The sequence below is a fragment of the Manis pentadactyla genome, chromosome 15 (assembly GCF_030020395.1).
Source record: "Manis pentadactyla isolate mManPen7 chromosome 15, mManPen7.hap1, whole genome shotgun sequence".
NCBI lineage: Eukaryota > Metazoa > Chordata > Mammalia > Pholidota > Manidae > Manis > Manis pentadactyla.
Window position 1 is genome coordinate 18,370,025 of NC_080033.1, and position 22,587 is coordinate 18,392,611.

Here is a 22,587-nt window from a genome sequence, read left to right on the forward strand (position 1 = left end):
TAAGCATCTGGAAGGGGTGCCTCTCTCCCTCACCGTTAAGCAAACCCCTTATCTGAGAGAAAAATCAACAGAAGCCAGGCCAGAGTTCCCCAGAATGGGTTCCCAAGGAACACCAGCCCTCCAGAGTGGCTCCCCGAGGACGTGGGCTCCGCTGGCAAGTCAGTCCCGACAGAGCACCATGTGCTTCTTGGAGGTTCATGGGAGCAAATGTAACAGCCACATAGCAGGTAGATAGATAGAGGGTCATCTGCTTAACCTGCCATGTCTCTGAAACATAGTTGCCCACAGAACTGTTTTTTGAAATAGTTCCTCTTAGTGCCCTCAAGAACCAATTTTGCAGAATACATTTGAGGAAAAGCTCATTTGGGGAGCATCCTGCCTTTAACAAAGGAGTCTTTCCCCTATCATAGAATTCCTATAAGGAGACAGCTGCCTGAAACCCCCCACAGGAAAAAATACAATTTACAGATGCCCAAACAGAACATTCTAGAAAACAGTCAAACGTGCCTCCTATAAAATAAATGAATACAAATATGTCCTATGTTTATGTCATACTTATATCTATATTAATAACATAAACAGATGAGTAAATACCCTCCGTGTTCCCAGCAGCCCTACTCCGGACAGTCCTAATAATGCGGCGCATGGGGCATGCTGATAAATGACAGAGCCCTTCTCCAAAGGGCGGCCCTGGCCTCCAATTGAGGAGAGTGGCAGAGACCCAATCTCCAGCTCCCTTGTTAATCGGTCTGTGACATGAGCAAATCGCTGCCTTTCCCTGGTGGGGGGGCTTGGCGAGAGGATGAGTGGGAAGGTGTGTCAGTCAAAGCCCTGTGGGAAGGCCAGGAGCATATAAAATGCAATGGACTGCCGATTCCCACTTGCCAGTCTCTTGGTTTGAGGAAGTCTGTCTGTCCTTCCTCACTAGCAAGAAAAGCTTATCATTTACCAGACATTAGGAACAAAAGGAATTCTGCTCCAGACTCCTTATGGGCTTTCTTTTAAAATCAAGAGTTAAATAAAAAAAATCAGGAGTTAAAAAAGAGAGACAAGAGTTAATGTGCCATTGCCCCATTCTAGGCACAGGGATTTTGGAATCTCTCATGCCCTGTGGAGTCCCGGTACATGTTCCTCAAATAAACACGGGCTGGTTCTCCTCAGGCAACTATCACTGTCTCCAAATATTTCTCTATAAAGTTAACCCGATTCCCTCCATGACAAAATTGCCTCGGGACGTCCCATCTGCAAATCAAGGCAATGATTTTCTCATTGGTGTGACTTTGGGAGCTCGCAAGGGTGACCTGTTCAGGGCAGTGGCAGACCTGTCCCCAGACATGGAGTCCTCGTCTAAGCACGGGTCACAGGGACCCAACACCGACAGGGTGTGTCAGGCTCATCTGGGAGGTGATGAGAACGACCTAGGAACATGCCCCCTCCTCCCCAGGCCCCTGCACAGATGTTGGTGACCAGACTCCTACATACAGGTGGTCCTTGCACTTAAAGGCCTTGCTGCAGATTCCGCAAACGTGTTTCCGTTCCTGGCTGTGCGTCAGGTAGTGCTTGCTAAGAGAGCTGGCGCGGCTGAACACCTTCCCGCAGAGGCTACAATCCAGAAGCGGCTTCTGAGGTGAAGTGTGATGCTGCTCTTCTTTCCCTGCGCTCCCGGAGGTGGCCCTGCCTCCTTCGTCACCATCTCTAGGCACCTGAAGCATGGCCAGCCTCAGGTCTAAACAAACAGAAGGAGAAAGCCCACGTTAGAGACACCTGGGGACATGGAAGAGCTCGGCTAAAGCGCTCCCTGACTCTTAGAACCACAGTAGACTCGGGAAGAGAGGCCCAGGAACCCTTTCTCCATCTCCAGTACCTTAATTCACAGAGAAAACAAGACGTAGACCGGGGAGTTGGGAGAGAAAGGACCCTGGTCTGGCCACACTGCAGTACAGTGCCCAGTCAGAGGCCAAACTGTGGTCAGTTGTGGCCTGGAAGGATTCTAAGAACCAGGTTGCCGTGGCTGCAGGGGCCTTATGACATCATGGCTCTCTCACAAGGGCAATCCAGAAATACATCATCCAAAACTTACAGAAGTATAAATCCTTTCTCCCAGCCACTTTTACCTTTGGGTTTTTAAAGGAAATAATGTACACTTATATGAGGAGTTAACTGCAGGGGAATTACCTGCAGCATTGCCTTTCCTGTTAGAACAGCCTGCTACCTGATCAGAGAGCATGTAGGTGACACCATCATGGTTTAAATGGTCTAGGACATAAGCATTTAAGGTAAAACTGTGGAAAACTATCTGATGACATGAAAGGACATTCATGCCTTAATACTGAGAAAAGAGCAGCCTGTTACAAAACAAAATTATCCTAGTCTTTAAAAAAGAAAAATAAATTTTAATAGAGAACAGAGAGAATTGAATAGACTGATAGGATTATGAGCCAATTTTATTTTCTTCTTCTTCGGTACTGGAATATGTCTCCATGCTTTCTGTGTCCCTTGGTAAAGTGATAAAAGGTATTTTAACAAGTCATGTCACCTGAGGACCAGACTGGGGGTGTGCAGGTGGCAGAGCGGAGGTCTTCAAATATCCCGAGGGCCAGCTTGGGAAGGAAGGAGCAGATTGCTTCTGTCTTGCAGAGGAATGGCTGTCTGCAGAAGCTCCTGTCTGGGACAGAGACAGCTTGGGGTCCAGGAAGCAAGGGAAACTGACCTCAAATCTCCAGAACCTAAGGCCCTGGGTGCCAGGACTCTGCAGGCTCACTGCTGGGCTCACAGACACTCAGTAACTGTCTCCGGTATGCAGGAATCATGGGAGATTTTTCTACCCCTCAGATTGGTCTTCCAGATGGATCACACTGCCTCATGAGAGGGCAAGTTAAGAAATCACCCTTTATCTGGGACTCTGCAGAGGTGGGATCCAAGAATCCAACAGGCCAGGTTGTGGGGAGCGGAGGGGGCTCAACTTTAGGAGCCAGAGTGCTCAGCCTCTGAGCCTGAGACCCAGCAGAGAGACTGAGCAGGAAGGAGCCTGGGATGACGAAGGGATAGGGGTGCAGACTTGTTAAGTGGTCTTTGAATACTTAGAATTAACTTAACACAGGGAATTTCCTGCTCTGATTTCTCCCTGGAATACCGGTGTCTGGGTCTGGGAGCAGAGCAGCTTCCTTCCCAGCCCCCGAGGTGGGATGCGCTGTTCTCTGTTTGCTAAAGAGTAAGTTAAGAATCCTACATTTTTAACTTCCTGGGTATTAAAATACAATCTTTAAGATGGAATCTTTCCTGCCTTTTACTATGTTGTTTAAGGCTGGGCCTGCATGCTAAATTAGTTGCCTAGGTTACAGAACTACTTAATTAGGGACGGAAGGAGAAAAAAACAGCATATAGGTAAAGATGAATGAAGCTGGGCCTGGAGAAACCCGGACTGGATCACCAACGGAAGAACCAAGCGGCCCTGGGAAGTCTTGGAGTGTTGAGGGTTTATTTTACACCTGCGGTCTCATACACCTGCGGGTTCAGAGGGGAGTAATCTCCCAAGGTCTGAGCCCTGAACAAAGGCAAGGGTAGCAATACATATCTTTCTGCTTTCGTAGCTGCAACATTTCTACGTGCACAGCAAACGAGCAAGCAAGGGGGAGTAAGTGCCTGGCAGAGCCGGGAGTGAAGCTCGGGGGAAGTTAAGGGAGTTTCTGTTGTCTTTGCGAAGAAGAGCAGCAGAAGGGAGCCACCTGGGCCAGACCGCTGTCCTTGTAAGGCGTTCCCTGTCAGTTACACTTCTCTGGCTGCAAACATCCTTCCGTTGCTTTTTCCGGAGGCCCTCCCCCTACTCTGACTACACCCACCCTCCCTGTCTCACAAGGACTGGCGATCTGCATTAGCACATGCCTCCGCCCTCCTTGCCAGGTCTCCTCTCTGGGAAAGTCTTTGAACTCAGCGGAGGGTTGAGCTGTGACTCCAGGACGAATGGAGAAGTGCAAATGTGGTTACTGGGGTGTCAGTGTGAAGAACCCCATTCCCCCCAGGTAGACTTTTCGTTTCACATTCTAGTTTGCATGTCCCTCACACGCAATTCCAGGGTTTAATTGCATTGCTTAAATTGATTTTAATTGCAGGGAGGTTCCTGGATCCAACCATGGCCCCACGGTCCTTCTCCCCCCACCCCCCAAGGTCCTGGTTCCCGGATTGTCAGTTGCTTCAGCTTCACTGGCAGAACTTGCATCCCACCCCACTGGAAAAAGCTTTTCACTTGAACTGTTTTCACTGTGAGGAAGAAAACATCTTTCCCAGCGACAATGGTCCTCACAACTCTGCAACATTGTATCTTGAACAGTCTGAAACATCCAGATAGGTAGGATGCAGACCTTGACGGAAAAAGGAGAAAAAGTTAGTGAACAAGGGACCTGCCAGCAGGGGGCGGGGCTGACCCAGCCCAGCTCAGGGCTCGGCCTCACCCGCCCGCCGTCATGCGCAGTCCGTCCCCGCGCACGCCCCGCCCCCAGGTCGCCCGCCTCTTCCTGCCGCGCGCAGGTCCCCTCAGACCTGCAAGCTCCCAGCTCGAGGCGGCGGAGGCCCAGAAGAGCGTGAGTCGTCCTGCCCTCCGTCCGCCATACGCGGTCCGGGGTCCCTCCGGTCTGTTCCCCGCTCACCACCGTGCTACCTCCGACGTCGCTGCGGCCGCCCACGCGCACCCCTTGCGGTTCACAGTCCCCGTGAGGCTGGGCCCCGCCCCTGGCCTCTTCCACGCCCCTTTCCCGTCGTTTTCTTGCCTGAAGCCCTTCCCTGGCGTCTCGGGCCTCCCGCGCCTGGTGACCCTCCACCGGGGACTGTGCGGCTCCCGAAGCGCAGCGCCGGCCGCCCAACTCCAGGAGGAGGCCCACCGCGCCCGCCGGTCTCCTGCTGGACCTTCCGGCCGACCGCCCCCCCCCCAACCGCCTCCCCGTGGCCTCGGGCCGGGCCCTCTTTCCCCCCCAGGCCGCCCCTGTGAGGCGCCTCTTCCCCAGAGCGCGGTGCGGGAGGCGAGCCGGGACGCCTGGGACGCCCGGGCTCGAGCCCTGATTCCGCCGACGGTGAACGTGCTCTCCCGGGAGGCCGGCGCCCGGTGCCTCCGCGCCCCTGGGCTCGCGGGCGGCGGCGCTCGGGAGAGGCCGGGCCGGAGCGGCGGGGACAGAAGCGGAACGAGTGCGGAGGCCGGGAGGCTGCGGGAGAGCTGGCGCACGGAGAGGACGGGCGAGCCCAGGAAGGAGCAGGCGGCGGAGCCGGGGAGGCTTAGAGGCCAGCGGGCCAGCGGGACCTCCGGATGAAGGTGAGCCCCCGGGAGGGAGGCCCTTGGGGTGCGGCGGGGAGGCCCTCGAGGGGGAGTCCGGGGAGGTTGCGGGCTAGTAGCCATGGCCGCAGGGCGGCGTGGTGTAGCGCCCGAGAGGACCGGGGCGGCCCGGAGGGCGGAGGAGGGAAGCAGAGCCGCCGGAGAGGGTCGGAGGGCGCGTGACCGCGCGGGAGGGCAGGGGAGTGACTGCGCTGGAGAGTGTAAGAGGGCGGGCATGCGGGGAGAGTGGGGACCGTGAGGAAGGCTGGGGAGAAGGGGCAGCAGGAGGGGAACCAGTTGCAGTGTGGGCGGAACAGGGGTGAGAGAAGGCACCGAAGGGAGAGACGGCAGGAAAGGGGAGGGCAACTGAGTGAGAAGCAACCCAGCGGAAAAACACAAAATCAAAGAGAAAAAGAAATAGGGAGGTGGATATACAAAATAAAAGATGGTAACACAACATTAGAGAGGCAGGGGTGGAGGCTGACGGGGGCGGTGGTGGTGAGGCTCTGGATCCTGGTGATTGCTCAGTGATTAAGTTGTGATACATTGGTGGCTTTAAAAATACATCTAAAATTCGTTTCAGTGGAAGAGATAACACTGAGAATTGCAAAACTTCTAATAGGCTTGGGCAATTTATATTGTATGTCAGAAAATAGCTTAAATTTGCAACTTTTAGCCTGAGGGCAGTGACCCGACTTGGTCAGTGGTGGGTCACCCCCTTCCGTTTTCCTGGTGTGGGTTAGAGGTTGGGAAAGACAAGTGTGGACGAAACGACTGTCACTGTACGGTGCTCTTTTTAAGGGTACAGTAAAATGACTGCTTTGTTTTTTGGTTTCTTTATAATGGAATTTTATATATGTACATATATAGACACTTAACATTTAATTCATAATTTGGTAGTTTGAGATAAATGTTAGTTCTTCAATTTTCTACTTCCTTATGATTCTCAAATAAGTTTTGGTGGCCTTAATGAACTCATGTCATTCTTTTATCAGGATGATATATTCTAACATTTACTTTTAACATCAAAATGACTTAGACTTGAAAAACTAGACGTCATTTCCTTTTTAAACTTGTTTGTGGTTTAAATCAGGCCTGCAGTCTCTGTCCCCTGTATCTTCTGTCTTGGACGTGTTCTTTGGTGACCAGTTAATAATTTTGGACTGTTTGATTGGTAGTTGGTAGGGATGTCAGTAATGTTTTAAGAGTCAAAGACTAATGTAATCAGTTTTGTAGTACTCAGTTTTCTTCCCTTTTATGTGATTTATTAACATAGTGAGCTGTGACCTCAGAGTAGTTGTTCCCCTCTGGTCTCTCTTGTCTTTTTTCTGCAGTGTTGAAGATGTGCCGGATTGACTTGGAAGCTCTGTGCAACAGAGCCCAACTATGTCTGGTGCAGCAATATTCTCAAAACAAAAACAAAACCGCACCCATGTGTAAAGCTGAAATGAAAAGGAAGCATGCTCAGAACTTACTTCTACAACTTACTCGTTCAGTGTTGTGCACACCTGTAGTCGCTTTTTCATAATTCTGCATTTTAAAAACATTTCACAATGACTTTCTGGAAAGGAATTAAGTGTTGGTATCAGGGTGAGAACCTGGATGTGTAATCCTGACTCGTGGATGTTACTTCGGTCAGCAGCCACAAATGGTGGTATGTGCATCCGAAACACACAAAGGACCCCCGCACACAAACACAGGTCTTCTATGCACTCTATCCTCCCATCTTTAAAAGCAAACGTTATCGCACACACTGCAGCAGTGGGGACCCTGGCTGTCCCCACACCCCTCTTCAGGTCACAGACCCGGTCTTGATCACACCCCATGGAGGCCTGACAGCCCTCCCTGCGGCCACCCCCAGCCTCAGGAGAGGAGGCTCAGCGCCCTGGTGCTCACTGCTGCACACAGGTGACGTACATTAAGGCTGGTCCCGTCTCACCTCCTGGAAGGAGAACCTCTGGTCAGGTGACACTATATAAAGGTTTTCACACCGATAGTAACACATAACTCCGTTTCCAGGAAATAATTGTAAAATATTTTAAAAATACAGAATTGCAAAAACATAGCTATACATGTGCAAAATACGGAAAGAGAGTCAGTTGTAATCTCTGAGCAGATTTCTTTTTAATTCACCTTTATTGATCATAGGTTTTTGGTGCAGAGTGTGCGAGGGCTTCCCAGGAAGGTGGGATCTGAAGAGATGATGGAGGAACTCACTGGGTGGCCTAAGGAGGTTACTGTCCGCGAGTCCCTCCTGAGCAGTGGGCAGCAGGTAACTGTCCTTTCCACACCGGGAGGCCCCCCCATGTGGTTATGGCAAAGGAAGGGAATGCGATGATGACTCTAAGCATTAAACGGCATGTTTTCCGCATTCAGGATTGGCTTCTAAGAAAGACTCACGTTCCCTGAGGCCAAAGTCCGGAAAAAGAGGAGGAGGACAGCAGAGAAGGAGCTGGAATGGCTGTTCCTCAGGTAAAGTCCCTACCCTTTGGGTGACCTTCTGTCTGTCCTTCCTGAAGGGCCCTTCCTGGGTCTCCCTGAGCTCTGACCCTGACGGTGTGACCCCTGGTCACTCCACTCACCCCTCAGCACCTCTCATCCCCACTTCGGTTCCATGTCAGCTGACCCAGTGACATGGGGCTTGTGCGGGGGACTGGGCGTCAGGGTGGGTGGGCAGCAGGGACGCATCCAGGGCTGCACCTGGATGCACCGTCAGCTCTCTGTAGCCCGGATGAAAGAGGCTGCAGGGAGAAGCCGCGTACTAATGGGAAAGGAGACCAAAGAGGGGCAATCTTTTCAGCCTGATTTTTAATATATTTGAAGCTGGACATGTGAGTCACTGTCCCAAAATCTTAATGATTGGGAAACACCATCAGAGATAGAGGGTGTGGGATTCTATCATGCATTTTAAACTATGGCGTCCACCTTTCCAGCACGGATGGCTCCTGGTCGTGTGCGTGGTAATGACCTGACTGAGACTTTGGGTAGTTCAGCACTTTGCACGGTACTCCGGGCCGGGTGCATCCTGGGCCGCTCCCCGGGCCTGAAGGAAAGCTTCCATTCTCACTGTTCTACGTGTGCCTTTCATATAGGGCCCTCGTGTTTACTATTCCTGGTTCCTTCAGTGTTTATCTTCAGAGTTTGTCAAACGTTGTCAACGACTTATTTCCCATTAACTGAGATGATTGTGTGTTTCTTTTCCCTTCCTTCCTATTAATGGAGCGCATTAGCATTGAGTGGTTTTGTATGTTGAATATTCCTAGCCATGCAGGAATAATTCCACTTGTCTGTACTGGTTTGAATGTGCTGTTGAGTTTTATTTGCTTGTATGTTAAGGATTTCTGCATCAATGTTCTTCAGGAATATCGGTCTCTACTTTTCTTCCTGTCTCTTTTTCTGGGTTTGGTGTCAGAATCATGCGATTCCATACAAGTGTTTCTGAAGATTTATAGCAGGATTCGTGTTTATTCTTCTGTAAGTATTTGGTAGGCTCCTGGGGAAGCCTTCTGGTCCTGGGTGTGTGTTGGAGGTTTCTGAGGACTGCTTGACTCTCTCTCATTGTAACTGTTCACATTTTCTTTATTACTTGGTGATGTGGTCTGCGAGGTTGTATGTTTATCTGAATGTACCCATATTTTCTAGGATATGTAATTTCTTGGCATATAATTGTTCATAGTACTTTCTTTTTTTTTTTTTTTTTTTTAATAATAATTATTTTTTTTTTTGACGGGTAGTTGACGCACAGTATTACATTACATTAGTTTCAAGTGTACAACACAGTGGTAGAACATTTATATACATAATTCGAGGTTCCAGCTATCACCCTACCAAGCTGTTACATTATCTTGACTATATTCCTTATGCTATACATTACATCCCGGTTACTTATTTATTTTACCATTGGAAGTCTGTCCTTTTTTTTTTTTTTTTTTGTGAGGGCATCTCTCATATTTATTGATCAAATGATTGTTAACGACAATAAAATTCTGTATAGGGGAGTCAATGCTCAATGCACAATCATTAATCCACCCCAAGCCTAATTTTCGTCAGTCTCCAATTTTCTGAGGCATAACAAACAAGTTCTTACATGGAGAACAAATTCTTACATAATGAATAAGTTACATAGTGAACAGTACAAGGGCAGTCATCACAGAAACTTTCAGTTTTGCTCATGCATTATGAACTCTAAACAGTCAGTTCAAATATGAATATTCATTTGGTTTTTATACTTGATTTATGTGTGGATACTACATTTCTCTCTTTATTATTATTATTTTTAATAAAATGCTGAAGTGGTAGGTAGATACAAGATAAAGGTAGAAAACATAGTTTAGTGTTGTAAGAGAGCAAATGTAGATGATCAGGTGTGTGCCTGTAGACTATGTGTTAATCCAAGCTAGACCAGGGCAATAAAACGTCCACGTATGCAGAAGATTTCTCTCAGAACAGGGGGGGTGAGGTTCTAAGCCTCACCTCTGTTGATCCCCAATTTCTCACCTGATGGCCCCCCTGCGACTGTGCCTGTCTTAGGTTGTTCCTCCCTTGAGGAATCTTACCCGTCTCTGGCTAACCAGTCATCTTCCGGGGCCATACAGGGAAATGTGAAGTTGGTAAGTGAGAGAGAAGCCTTATTGTTTGAAAAGGTTAGCTTTTTACTTCTTTGCATATTTATGCCCTGTGGCTTCTATGACCAGCATTTGTCTTGAGGTATCTTTACCACTTGGAAGAATTATGATACTCGATAAATTTGATACAAGGCACGAATTCTATTTAAGGGTTGTAATTAGGAAGGAAGAAGAAAAGCTGTAGAAGTAGCAGGCGGAAGAAAACATGGGAAGATTGATTATTTCTTTGGCATATCTTCTTGTAGAGTAACTTCAGCATGAATAGGTTTTAAGCTACTACTTAAATTGCGCACACACATTAACATAATAGGAGTATAGTTACATAACCAAAGCATATCTGTAATTACCAGCCATCTCCAGTGAAACCAAGAAAACCAGTTAGGCACCTTAGGCATTTGTGAAAACTTATCTATGACATGGTGGATATTGTCCAACTGAACTTGAACAGTCTGAGAGAAATCAGACAAATTAAAACAACCCATTCCTGGGGACTGTTCACATACCATATGTTCTTTTAACAGTAAATAGTCTGTAGTTGTAAGACTTTGGAGCGCTACAATTTGCACTTCTCCTAATTCTTGGTTGAGTTCCAACAGTATAGATCCAGTCCAATTTGTTGTTTTACTGTATGCACAGGCCAGCTTAGATATCTCCTTCCTCATTCCCATGGCAAGTCCAGGAACGGGTGGGATGAGTGCATCTACAGCTGTAGCAGTGCGTGGATCTTTGTTGGGGTTTTTTGGTGATCATCTTCTGGCATGAGTCTTCCAGAGAGTGCTGATGTTGGAAGTTCTTTTTCATATCGTATCTTAGTTCATTTTTGGGGTAGCCCAATTAGGCTTTGATCCTCTGTATAAACACAAACAGACCCTTTGCCTACACTTTTATATGCCCTTTATACCCTTGTGTAGAACTCGTTGGAGGTTACCACACAGGAACTGCCCTTTTTTTTTTTTTTTTTCTTTGTTTTTGGTATCACTAATCTACACTTACATGACGAATATTATGCTTACTAGGCTCTCCCCTATACCAGGTCTCCCCTATAAACCCCTTTACAGTCATTGTCCATCAGCATAGCAAAATGTTGTAGAATCACTACTTGCCTTCTCTGTGTTGTACAGCCCTCCCTTTTCTCCTACCCCCCCTTGCATGTTAATCTTAATACCCCCCTACTTCTCCCCCCCTTATCCCTCCCTACCCACCCATCCTCCCCAGTCCCTTTCCCTTTGGTACCTGTTAGTCCATTCTTGAGTTCTGTGATTCTGCTGCTGTTTTGTTCCTTCAGTTTTTCCTTTGTTCTTATATTCCACAGATAAGTGAAATCATTTGGTATTTCTCTTTCTCCGCTTGGCTTGTTTCACTGAGCATAATACCCTCCAGCTCCATCCATGTTGCTACAAATGATTGGATTTGCCCTTTTCTTATGGCTGAGTAGTATTCCATTGTGTATATGTACCACATCTTCTTTATCCATTCATCTATTGATGGACATTTAGGTTGCTTCCAATTCTTGGCTATTGTAAATAGTGCTGCAATAAACATAGGGGTGCATCTGTCTTTCTCAAACTTGATTGCTGCGTTCTTAGGGTAAATTCCTAGGAGTGCAATTCCTGGGTCAAATGGTAAGTCTGTTTTGAGCATTTTGATGTACCTCCATACTGCTTTCCACAATGGTTGAACTAACTTACATTCCCACCAGCAGTGTAGGAGGGTTCCCCTTTCTCCACAGCCTCGCCAACATTTGTTGTTGTTTGTCTTTTGGATGGCAGCCATCCTTACTGGTGTGAGGTGATACCTCATTGTAGTTTTAATTTGCATTTCTCTGATAATTAGCGATGTGGAGCATCTTTTCATGTGTCTGTTGGCCATCTGTATTTCTTTTTTGGAGAACTGTCTGTTCAGTTCCTCTGCCTATTTTTTAATTGGGTTATTTGTTTTTTGTTTGTTGAGGCGTGTGAGCTCCTTATATATTCTGGACGTCAAGCCTTTATCGGATGTGTCATTTTCAAATATATTCTCCCATACTGTAGGGATCCTTCTTGTTCTATTGATGGTGTCTTTTGCTGTACAGAAGCTTTTCAGCTTAATATAGTCCCACTTACTCATTTTTGCTGTTGTTTTCCTTGCCCGGGGAGATATGTTCAAGAAGAGGTCACTCATGTTTATGTCTAAGAGGTTTTCGCCTATGTTTTCTTCCAAGAGTTTAATGGTTTCATGGCTTACATTCAGGTCTTTGATCCATTTTGAGTTTACTTTTGTATATGGGGTTAGACAATGGTCCAGTTTCATTCTCCTACATGTAGCTGTCCAGTTTTGCCAGCACCACCTGTTGAAGAGACTGTCATTTTGCCATTGTATGTCCATGGCTCCTTTATCAAATATTAATTGACCATATATGTCTGGGTTAATGTCTGGATTCTCTAGTCTGTTCCATTGGTCTGTGGCTCTGCTCTTGTGCCAGTACCAAATTGTCTTGATTACTATGGCTTTATAGTAGAGCTTGAAGTTGGGGAGTGAGATCCCCCCTACTTTATTCTTCTTTCTCAGGATTGCTTTGGCTATTCGGGGTCTTTTGTGTTTCCATATGAATTTTTGAATTATTTGTTCCAGTTCATTGAAGAATGTTGCTGGTAGTTTCATAGGGATTGCATCAAATCTGTATATTGCTTTGGGCAGGATGGCCATTTTGACGATATTAATTCTTCCTAGCCACGAGCATGGGATGAGTTTCCATCTGTTAGTGTCCCCTTTAATTTCTCTTAAGAGTGACTTGTAGTTTTCAGAGTATAAGTCTTTCACTTCTTTGGTTAGGTTTATTCCTAGGTATTTTATTTTTTTTGATGCAATTGTGAATGGAGTTGTTTTCCTGATTTCTCTTTCTGTTGGTTCATTGTTAGTATACAGGAAAGCCACAGATTTCTGTGTGTTGATTTTGTATCCTGCAACTTTGCTGTATTCCGATATCAGTTCTAGTAGTTTTGGGGTGGAGTCTTTAGGGTTTTTTATGTACAGTATCATGTCATCTGCAAATAGTGACAGTTTAACTTCTTCTTTACCAATCTGGATTCCTTGTATTTCTTTATTTTGTCTGATTGCCGTGGCTAGGACCTCCAGTACTATGTTAAATAACAGTGGAGAGAGTGGGCATCCCTGTCTAGTTCCTGATCTCAGAGGAAATGCTTTCAGCTTCTCGCTGTTCAATATAATGTTGGCTGTGGGTTTATCATAGATGGCCTTTATTATGTTGAGGTACTTGCCCTCTATTCCCATTTTGCTGAGAGTTTTTAACATGAATGGATGTTGAATTTTGTCAAATGCTTTTTCAGCATCTATGGAGATGATCATGTGGTTTTTGTCTTTCTTTTTGTTGATGTGGTTAATGATGTTGATGGACTTTCGAATGTTGTACCATCCTTGCATCCCTGGGATGAATCCCACTTGGTCATGGTGTATGATCCTTTTGATGTATTTTTGGATTCGGTTTGCTAATATTTTGTTGAGTATTTTTGCATCTACGTTCATCAGGGATATTGGTCTGTAGTTTTCTTTTTTGGTGGGGTCTTTGCCTGGTTTTGGTATTAGGGTGATGTTAGCTTCATAGAATGAGTTTGGGAGTATCCCCTCCTCCTCTATTTTTTGGAAAACTCTAAGGAGAATGGGTATTATGTCTTCCCTGTATGTCTGATAAAATTCCGAGGTAAATCCATCTGGCCCGGGAGTTTTGTTCTTTGGTAGTTTTTTGATTACCGCTTCAATTTCGTTGCTGGTAATTGGTCTGTTTAGATTTTCTGTTTCTTCCTGGGTCAATCTTGGAAGGTTATATTTTTCTAGGAAGTTGTCCATTTCTCCTAGGTTTCCCAGCTTGTTAGCATATAGGTTTTCATAGTATTCTCCAATAATTCTTTGCATTTCTGTGGGGTCCGTCGTGATTTTTCCTTTCTCGTTTCTGATACTGTTGATTTGTGTTGACTCTCTTTTCTTCTTAATAAGTCTGGCTAGAGGCTTATCTATTTTGTTTATTTTCTCGAAGAACCAGCTCTTGGTTTCATTGATTTTTGCTATTGTTTTATTCTTCTCAATTTTATTTATTTCTTCTCTGATCTTTATTATGTCCCTCCTTCTGCTGACCTTAGGCCTCATCTGTTCTTCTTTTTCCAATTTCGATAATTGTGACATTAGACCATTCATTTGGGATTGCTCTTCCTTTTTTAAATATGCTTGGATTGCTATATACTTTCCTCTTAAGACTGCTTTTGCTGCGTCCCACAGAAGTTGGGGCTTAGTGTTGTTGTTGTCATTTGTTTCCATATATTGCTGGATCTCCATTTTGATTTGGTCATTGATCCATTGATTATTTAGGAGCGTGTTGTTAAGCCTCCATGTGTTCGTGAGCCTCTTTGCTTTCTTTGTACAGTTTATTTCTAGTTTTATGCCTTTGTGGTCTGAAAAGTTGGTTGGTAGGATTTCAATCTTTTGGAATTTTCTGAGGCTCTTTTTGTGGCCTAGTATGTGGTCTATTCTGGAGAATGTTCCATGTGCACTTGAGAAGAATGTATATCCCGCTGCTTTTGGATGTAGAGTTCTATAGATGTCTATTAGGTCCATCTGCTCTACTGTGTTGTTCAGTGCTTCCGTGTCCTTACTTATTTTCTGCCCAGTGGATCTATCCTTTGGGGTGAGTGGTGTGTTGAAGTCTCCTAGAATGAATGCATTGCAGTCTATATCCCCCTTTAGTTCTGTTAGTATTTGTTTCACATATGCTGGTGCTCCTGTGTTGGGTGCATATATATTTAGAATGGTTATATCCTCTTGTTTGACTGAGCCCTTTATCATTATGTAGTGTCCTTCTTTATCTCTTGTTACTTTCTTTGTTTTGAAGTCTATTTTGTCTGATATTAGTACTGCAACCCCTGCTTTCTTCTCACTGTTGTTTGCTTGAAATATGTTTTTCCATCCCTTGACTTTTAGTCTGTACATGTCTTTGGGTTTGAGGTGAGTTTCTTGTAAGCAGCATATAGATGGGTCTTGCTTTTTTATCCATTCTGTTACTCTGTGTCTTTTGATTGGTGCATTCAACCCATTAACATTTAGGGTGACTATTGAAAGATATGTACTTATTGCCATTGCAGGCTTTAAATTCGTGGTTACCAAAGGTTCAAGGTTAGCCTCTTTAGTATCTTACTGCCTAACTTAGCTCGCTTATTGAGCTGTTATATACACTGTCTGGAGATTCTTTTCTTCTCTCCCTTCTTGTTCCTCCTCCTCGATTCTTCATATGTTGGGTGTTTTGTGCTGTGCTCTTTCTAGGAGTGCTCCCATCTAGAGCAGTCCCTGTAAGATGTTCTGTAGTGGTGGTTTGTGGAAAGCAAATTCCCTCAGCTTTTGTTTGTCTGGGAATTGTTTAATCCCACCGTCATATTTGAATGATAGTCGTGCTGGATACAGTATCCTTGGTTCAAGGCCCTTCTGTTTCATTGTATTAAATATATCATGCCATTCTCTTCTGGCCTGTAGGGTTTCTGTTGAGAAATCTGACGTTAGCCTGATGGGTTTCCCTTTATAGGTGACCTTTTTCTCTCTAGCTGCCTTTAACACTCTTTCCTTGTCCTTGATCTTTGCCATTTTAATTATTATGTGTCTTGGTGTTGTCCTTCTTGGATCCTTTCTGTTGGGGGTTCTGTGTATTTCCGTGGTCTGTTCGATTACTTCCTCCCCCAGTGTGGGGAAGTTTTCAGCAATTATTTCTTCTAAGATACTTTCCATCTCTTTTCCTCTCTCTTCTTCTTCTGGGACCCCTATAATACGGATATTGTTCCTTTTGGATTGGTCACACAGTTCTCTTAATATTGTTTCATTCCTGGAGATCCTTTTGTCTCTCTCTGTGTCAGCTTCTATGCGTTCCTGTTCTCTGATTTCAATTCCATCAATGGCCTCTTGCATTCTATCCATTCTGCTTATAAACCCTTCCAGAGTTTGTTTCATTTCTGCGATCTCCTTTCTGGCATCTGTGATCTCCTTCCGGACTTCATCCCATTTCTCTTGCGTATTTCTCTGCATCTCTGTCAGCATGTTTATGATTCTTATTTTGAATTCTTTGTCAGGAAGACTGGTTAGGTCTGTCTCCTTCTCTGGTGTTGTCTCTGTGATCTTTGTCTGCCTGTAGGTTTGCCTTTTCATGGTGATAGGAATAGTCTGCAGAACTGGGACGAGTGACGGCTGGAAGGACTTCCTTTCTTGTTGGTTTGTGGCCCTCCTCTCCTGGGAGAACAGCGACCTCTAGTGGCTTGTGCTGCGCAGCTGCGTGCAGACAGGGTTTCTGCTTCCTGCCCGGCTGCTATGGAGTTAATCTTCGCAGTTGCTGTGGGCGTGGCCTGGCTTGGGCAGCTACTCCAAAATGGTGGAGTCGCGTTGGAGCAGGAGCTGCTGGGAGGCTATTTATCTCCGTAAGGGGCCTCCCTGCTCCCTGCAGCCCAGGGGTTAGTGTGACCAGAGATCCCGGATTCCCTACCTCTGGATTAAGTGACCCGCCCTGCCCCTTTAAGACTTCCAAAAAGCACCCGCCAAAACAAAACAACGACCACCAAAAAAAAAAAATAAGAAAAAAAAATTTTTTAATTAAAAAAAAAAAAAAAGTTTTTTAATAAAAAAAAAAAAAAAAATGGGTGGTCGTTCGTTTTTCTTTATTCTCCGGTGCCAGCCTCAGGCCTCTGCTCACCGGTCTTTCTGCCCTGTTTCCCTAGTATTGGGGTCCCTATCCCTTTAAGACTTCCAAAAAGCGCTCCCCAAAACAAAACAGCAAAAAAGCAAAAAAAAAATGGTCGCTCGCTTTTCTTATGTCCTCTGTAGACCAGCCTCCAGTGCCTGCTCACTGTTCTTGCTCTCCTGTTTCCCTAGTATTGGGGTCCCTATCCCTTTAAGACTTCCAAAAAGCGCTCGCCAAAACAAAACAGCAAAAAAGCAAAAAAAAAAAAAATGGTCGCGCGCTTTTCTTATGTCCTCTGTCGCCCAGCCTCCAGTGCCTGCTCACTGTTCTTGCTCTCCTGTTTCCCTAGTATTGGGGTCCCTATCCCTTTAAGACTTCCAAAAAGCGCTCGCCAGAACATAACAGCAAAAAAGCAAAAAAAAAATGGTCGCGCGCTTTTCTTATGCCCTCTGTCACCCAGCCTCCAGTGCCTGCTCACTGTTCTTGCTGCCCTGTTTTCCTAGTATCGAGCGCCCTGCACTCTGGCCCGGATGGCTGGGGCTGGGTGTTCGGCAGTCCTGGGCTCCGTCTCCCTCCCGCTCTGCCTGCTCTTCTCCCGCCGGGAGCTGGGGGGAGGGGCGCTCGGCTCCCGCGGGGCCGGGGCTTGTATCTTACCCCCTTCGCGAGGCGCTGGGTTGTCTCAGGTGCAGATGTGGTCTGGATATTGTCCTGTGTCCTCTGGTCTTTATTCTAGGAAGGGTTGTCTTTGTTATATTTTCATAGATATATGTTGTTTTGGGAGGAGATTTCCGCTGCTCTACTCACGCCGCCATCTTCCGCCCCCCATAGTACTTTCTTATAGACCATTTGCAACATTTCTGTGACACCTGTTGCAGTGTCCCCCTTTCATTTCTGATTTACTTGAGGGCTCGTCGTCTCTCTCTCTCTCTCTCTCTCTCTGTCTCTCTGTCTCTCTCTCAGCCTAGCTAAATGTTTGTCAATTTCTAAATCTTTCAGAAAACTTGTTCTCGGTCTCTTGATTTTTAGGTAGTTTTCCTATTCTGTTTCATTTCTCCTTGCTCTGATCTTATTCCTTCTGCTAAATTTTGGTGCAGTTTGTTATTTTTCTGATTTCTTGAGGTATAAAATCCTATTTCTGATCGGAGACCACTCCTTTTCTGTAATGTAAGATTTACCACTTGCAGGCATCCTCCTCAGTGCTGCCTCCACTACGTCCCCCAGGTTCGCTGTGTTGTATTTCCATTTTTATTGTGATAGTTTTAAAAATCCATGTGATTTCTTCTTTGACCCATTTAGTGTCTAAACATGAGGTGTATTATTTCCACATGTTGTCGAGTTGTCTGTTTTCCCTCTGCTATCTGTTTCTAGCTTCACTGTGGATAGAGAAGATACATACTATTATTTCAATCTTTGGACATTTCTGGTTTGTTTTGTGTCATAACATGTGGCCTGTCCTGCAGAATGTCCCACGTGTGCTTGCGCAGAAGGTGCCCTGTGGCTGCGGGGGAGTGTCCTTCCTGGCTGTCGGGCCCCGTCAGGCTGTGGAGCTGTGTGAGACCTCAGGCTCCTCCTCGCCCGTCTGGCTGGTTGTTCTGTCCATACTAACACTGGGGTGTTGGCTCTCATACTATTTCTGTGATGCTGTCTCTCTGTCCCTTCCTTCAGTGTTTGCTTCATCAGTGTGAGAGTGTGGGCACATTTATGATGGCTGCATCTTCCTGGGAATTGTCCCTCTTGCCATTCTACTGTCCTTTGTCTCTTGTGACATTTCCTGACTGGCCTCTTTCCTGTGCCCTGATACGGCTGCTGCTGCTGTCTGGAGCATCCCGGGGGCATCGGGGATCTTTCCCTCTTTCCTTTTGAGCCTCTCCCTGTCCTGAGATTCATGCATCTGTAGTTTGCCTGGACAGGGGTGAATGGCAGGAGCCCTGGGCAGTGCCCTTTTTTCCACCATAATTTCAGAAGAAATGCGTCCAGTGTTGCAATGATCATGGTGTTTGTTGAAATTTCTAGTGTAATAACAGTTTTTTTCCCCAATAACCTTTCTTCATGATTTTTCAATTATTCAGTAGTTGTTTCTAGTGTTCATTTTTGTGGTCTTTTTTTTTTTTTCTTAATGAGCTGTTATGTAATGTGTAAAGCTGATAACTTCCAAAGCTTGAGTCATTATTAGTGCAGTAAATAGTCTATTTCGCTTTGTTTAATGGCTACATATTTAAATTTGAGTGGATAAAATTATATTTTTGTATATGGGTATTTTATAGGGAATGAAGTATTGTCGATTTTTTTCCTTGTACTTTTCCCTTGTCCTATTGAATGATGCTGACAAACTGAAATAAGTACCATTGGTTTATTTTCATTGTCTCAAAGAAGGTAAAATACATACACATAAAAATGATGATAAAAAATCAATTCAAAAATTAGTTGAGAGACACCTTTTCCCATGGCAGATAATTGGTGTATTTGTAGGTACATGTACAAGTACATAGATGTGTAAGACCATTGTTGTTTTAAAAGACATCTTATGGTAAACAAGTTTATACTTTTAGCAATGGAAATTATATCTTCAGTATGTTCCTTGGCCTTCTACCTATTTCTTCCACTGTCCTGTTAATTATTTAAATGTACTTTTTGCATGTGTATGTGTGCACGTATAATTTCCTTTTCTGTAGTCCCAGGTAGTTAACCTTGACGTTATTTCCAGTTTCCTGGTAGAGGACCCTCTGTCCGTGTACTTTAGTGCTCTGTTACTTAGCTGTTGGATTCTTTCCATTTAATTCTGAAGGTCGACCACCTGAGTTCAGGCGCTTTCTGTGTTGTTTCTTAGCTGTTGGACCAGAGGCCAGTTCCTTACAGTGTCTGTGACACTGTTTTACCTCTGTAACATAAGATGGGCACAGAACTTCCTCAGATGAACTATTAATGCTGATAACATTAGTACATGTAAAGCATTGAGTAGCACCCAGCATGATAGATGCGTTAAAGCTAAAGCCTTAAGCCACTGCTCGTGCTGTCATCACAATGTTTAGGTTCCTACTTCTCTTTTATTATTATTATTTTTTTGGTATCATTAATCTACAATTACATGAAGAACATTATATTTAGTAGACTCCCCCCTTCACCAAGTCCCCCCCACTTACCCCATTAGTCACTGTCCATCAGCACGGTAAGATGCTGTCACTACCTGTCTTCTCTGTGTTGCACAGCCCTCCCTGTGCCCCCCCCCAATATTATACATGCTAATCATATGGCTCCCTTTTTTTTTTCCCCTCACTTCTCCCTCCCTCCCCAGTCCCTTTCCCTTTGGTAACTGTTAGTCCTTTCTTGGTTCTATGTTTCAGCTGCTGTTTTGTTCCTTCAGTTTTTCCTTTGTTCTTCTATTCCACATATGAGTGAAATTATTTGGTACTTGTCTTTCTCCGCCTGGCTTATTTCACTGAGCATAAGACCCTCTAGCTCCATCCATGTTGTTGCAAATGGTAGGATTTGTTTTCTTCTTACGGCTGAATAATATTCCATTGTGTATATGTACCACATCTTTATCCATTCATCTACTGATGGACACCTAGGTTGCTTCCATTTCTTGGCTACTGTAAGTAGTGCTGCGATAAACATGGGGGCACATCTGTCTTTTTCAAACTGGGCTGCTGCAGTCTTAGGGTAAATTCCTAGAGGTGAGATTCCTGGGTCAAATGTTATTTCTATTTTGAGTTTTTTGAGGAACCTCCATACTGCCTTCCATAGTAGCTGAACTAATTTACATTCCCACCAGCAGTGTAGGAGGGTTCCCCTTTCTATACAACCTTGTGAACATTTGTTGTTTGTCTTTTGGATGGTGGCAATCCTTACTGGTGGGGGGTGATATCTCATTGTGGTTTTAATTTGCATTTCTCTGATAACTAGTGATGTGGAGCATCTTTTCATGTGTCTGTTGGCCATCTGAATTTCTTCTTTGGAGAAGTGTCTGTTCAGCTACTCTGCCCATTTTTTAATTGGATTATTTGTTTTTTGTTTGTTGAGGTGCATGAGCTCTTTACATATTTTGGATGTCAGCCCTTTATCAGATATGTCATTTATGAATATATTCTCCCATACTGTAGGATACCTTTTTGTTCTATTGATGGTGTCCTTTGCTGTACAGAAGCTTTTCAGCTTGATATAGTCCCACTTGTTCATTTTTACTTTTGTTTTCCTTGCCCGGGGAGAAAATGTTGAAGCAGAAGTCGCTCATTTTTATGTCCAAGAGATTTTTGCCTATGTTTTTTTCTAAGAATTTTATGGTTTCATGACATACATTCAGGTCTTTGATCCATTTCGAATTTACTTTTGTGTATGGGGTTAGACAGTGATCCAGTTTCATTCTCTTACATGTAGCTGTCCAGTTTTGCCAGCACCATCTGTTGAAGAGACTGTCATTTCGCCATTGTATGTCCATGGCTCCTTTATCATATGTTAATTGACAATATGTGTTTGGGTTAAAGTCTGGAGTCTCTAGTCTGTTCCAGTGGTCTGTGGGTCTGTTCTTGTGCCAGTACCAAATTGTCTTGATTACTGTGGCTTTGTAGTAGAGCTTGAAGTTGGAGAGCGAGATCCCCCCACTTTATTCTTCCTACTCAGGATTGCTTTGGTTATTTGGGGTCTTTGGTGTTTCCTTATGAACTTCTGAACTATTTGTTCCAGTTCATTGAAGAATGCTGTTGGTAATTTGATAGGGATTGCATCGAATCTGTATATTGCTTTGGGCAGGATTGCCACTTTGATGATATTAATTCTTCCTAGCCAAGAGCATGGGATGAATTTCCATTTGTTAGTGTCCTCTTTAGTTTCTCTTAAGAGTGTCTTATGGTTTTCAGGGTATGGGTCTTTCACTTCCTTGGTTAGGTTTATTCCTAGATATTTTACTCTTTTTGATGCAGTTCTGAATGGAATTGTTTTCTTCATTTCTCTATTAGTTCATTGTTAGTGTATAGGAAAGCCACAGATTTCTGTGTGTTAATTTTGTATCCTGCAACTTTGCTGAATTCCGGTATTATTTCTAGTAGTTTTGGAGTGGATTCTTTAGGGTTTTTTTTATGTACAATATCATGTCATCTGCAAATGGTGACAGTTTAACTTCTACTTTACCAATCTGGATTCCTTGTATTTCTTTGTTTTGTCTAATTGCCATGGCTAGGACCTCCAGTACTATGTTGAATAACAGTGGGGAGAGTGGGCATCCCTGTCTTGTTCCTGATCTCAGAGGAAAGGCTTTCAGCTTCTAGCTGTTCAGTATGATGTTGGCTGTTGGTTTATCAGATATGGCCTTTATTATGTTGAGGTACTTGCCCTCTATACCCACTTTCTTGAGAGTTTTTATCATGAATGGATGTTGAATTTTGTCGAATGCTTTTTCAGCATCTATGGAGATGATCATGTGGTTTTTGTCCTTTTTGTTTATGTGGTGGATGATGCTGATGGATTTTCGAGTGTTGTACCGTCCTTGCATCCCTGGGATGAATCCCACTTGGTCATGGTGTGTGATCCTTTTGATGTATTTTTGAATTCAGTTTGCTAATATTTTGTTGAGTCTTTTTGCATCTACATTCATCAGGGATGTTGGTCTGTAGTTTTCTTCTTTGGTGGGGTCTTTGCCTGGTTTTGGTATTAGGGTGATGGTTGCTTCATAGAATGAGTTTGGGAGTATTCCCTCCTTTTCTATTTTTTGGAAAACCTTAAGGAGAATGGGTATTATGTCTTCTCTATATGTCTGATAAAATTCCGAGGTAAATCCATCTGGCCCGGGGGTTATGTTCTTGGGTAGTTTTTTGATTACCGCCTCAATTTGGTTGCTGGTAATTGGTTTGTTTAGATTTTCTGTTTCTTCCTTGGTCAGTCTTGGAAGGTTGTATTTTTCTAGGAAGTTGTCCGTTTCTTCTCCTTTTTCCAGCTTGTTAGCTTTTAGGTTTTCATAGTATTTTCTA

At 44.6% G+C, this 22,587-nt stretch overlaps 1 protein-coding gene across 1 annotated transcript in view; it reads left to right on the forward strand.

Moving 5' to 3' along the window:
- Window positions 1-5,161: 5,161 nt before the first annotated feature.
- Window positions 5,162-22,587, forward strand: part of LOC130680960 (CD177 antigen-like) — a 30,255-nt gene continuing 12,829 nt past the window's right edge. Inside the window, 3 exon segments of the mRNA XM_057492852.1 lie at window positions 5,162-5,299; window positions 7,448-7,571; window positions 7,676-7,771. The gene's annotated coding sequence lies outside the window, so the exon portion shown is untranslated.